Below are 2,551 nucleotides of genomic sequence, written 5' to 3' on the forward strand. Positions count from 1 at the left end.
TTAAACAACATTTAGAATTAAACAATGGCCAAATTCAGTGCTATATTGGCAAAAGTATAAAAGGACATGTTATGGATTTATGAAGTATTTGAACTTAATAAAACATTTTATTACTCCCTTATAATCATAACTAATATATAAGAGCTTTGTGAGGTGTGTACAAATAATCACAAAAGGATGCACATTTTGTCACATTAAAATGCCAAAATACATTAAAAGCAATAGCTGATGCACATTAGTTGAGGTTTCAATGGTACAATGGGCTTCATATTTGAAATGCCAATAGAACCAGCATTATTTAGGTAAAAAGGTTACTATTTATATATTGATTTAAGCGTATTTAGTATTAAAAACAATTAGATGAGCAGTTCTTAAAATACTGCTGTCCAGGACAAAGAGATTCCTTGCATTTTCATCTTGTGAGACATTTTTCCTCTAATTTGAAAATGCCACCGTGCTCAATACCTTACTGGTGCGTAGTCAAAAAAAAACCTCGACCCTAAGTCCATAAAATTAAGTGTGGGCTGCACACAGATACAGGGATTAAAGTGATAAAATAAATAAATAAAGTGAAAAAATGATTTCACTGAAAAAAAGTAATAGCTAAACACTACACATATAAGAACATCTGCGCCACCACCAAAGGGAACAAAAAATAACAAAAATATTTAAATGCACAACACTGTTGTCAAAACCCACACAATCGACATATAGACACACTTACAGACGCCATCTTGGAAGTTTGTGATCAATACTCTATGGTGATCTAACCAAGTTGTGTCCCATTTCATAGGGGTATGTTTTCACCCCTAGCCCTTACTCCTCTAGGGCCAAGGGCTAGTGGTAAGGAGTAAAGGGAAGGAGTGAGATGGAGAAATGAGATTCAGCCTTAATCCCTGCAGATCGAATGTTTTTCAACAAATGATTTTCAATAGTTGAAAAACTTCTCTGATTTACTTACCATACAGAACGTTGAAAAGACACAAGTCCTTAAACTTCTTTTTCCCGTGACGGCCAAACATGTTACAGTCCAATACCAGCTTGTTTGACAGATTGTATTTCATCATTTGTCTCGATACCTCATCTTCATTTGTGCCCCCTATATCTGCCACCATGGCAACCTAGGAATGAGAACCCAAAGGAGAAAAAAAGGCTTACATTAACTGCCAAGACCATAAGGACTCTGTAAAAGTTTTGACCTTGCCCTGGAGAGGTTAATATGAAGATAACGTAAACCATACCTACTGCCTCTATATTATGGAAATGACTTAACCTGTATTCCCCACAAACACCTAATTTCTCTTTATCAAGCCATCTTCGGTGTCTGTCAGGTCTGATGTATACTCAGCTTGATGTAGCTTTACCCTGGCCTCTGCATAAGTAGCTGTCAAATACAATGACCACTGTAAAATACAATCACGGCTGTAAATGTACAAAGTCATGGTCAGGAATTCACTTGATAGAAGTGTGAAGGCTTACAAACTAGTCAGTCTTCCTCTTCTTCTACTGTCACAGATATGAGCGTCAGAGAGTATCACAGTGCACATCTCTATGTAGTAGTATTAACTGAAAAACAACATGCACATACAGTATACATAATATGAAGCAGATGTCTAATCTGCAGAAGGATAGTGTGGTTGCATGTATGCAATCAAGAGCACACCGAGAGCAACTATCACATGTGTGAGGACTGAAATCAGTTTAATTGGTTTGGTGTGATCTTGCCTGTTTGCAGTGGCAATCTAGAAATAGAGCAGTAGTTAATGAGGAAAATTTAAGTTACCTGCATTTCCCATTACACGCATATTACACAGAATCCAATTTTGAGCTGGTGGTGTGCCCTCTTTCACGGCCTTGGTCACATTGAGCGATGTGGCTGGTGGCCACCAGCATAATTTTCTGTCAGTGCCCTCGAACGACTCTGATGGAATGATGTCCACCTTCTTGCAGCCATCAGGGTTAATTTCATCCACAAACTCCACCACACTGAATGAGGGCATCCTGCAAAGTTCATCATGTTATGTGCTGTGTAGTTGAGGCAAAGCCACAAACATTTTCTGAAGAGGTAATAACCGCAGTGGTTTTGTGAAGTCTGTTACTGGAGCACTGGCAAGCTGACCAGACAGTTTTGACAAACAAACTCCAAGACATGTAAAATTAATGGGGTAGTTGAAAAAACATGCCACTGTTTCAAAACGTTCTATACTACATGTGTTTCTGCAGTGGAATGTACAATATTCCTCACAATTGCAACTCTGCCCCCCAGTTCAAAACAGTTGGTGCCACTGGAGTTTGAGATGATTGTGTCTTTGAGTTAATACATCTTATATTGAACATTCTGATACATGGAAAAATCTGCTGGCAGTGGTCCAGATGCATGGGAATGTTTCAGTTCAACACCTTCAGGCATGTCTTTCGACATGTGAGGAAATAATTGCCTTTCATTGACACGTCTGACAATTTGTTACACAGGACCCTGTGGTCTTTTCACAATTTTTTCAACTGTCCCAAATAATTTTCAAAAGGAAAACATGAAACTGAATCCAGAGGG

Source organism: Etheostoma spectabile, unplaced genomic scaffold (assembly GCF_008692095.1).
Source record: "Etheostoma spectabile isolate EspeVRDwgs_2016 unplaced genomic scaffold, UIUC_Espe_1.0 scaffold546, whole genome shotgun sequence".
NCBI lineage: Eukaryota > Metazoa > Chordata > Actinopteri > Perciformes > Percidae > Etheostoma > Etheostoma spectabile.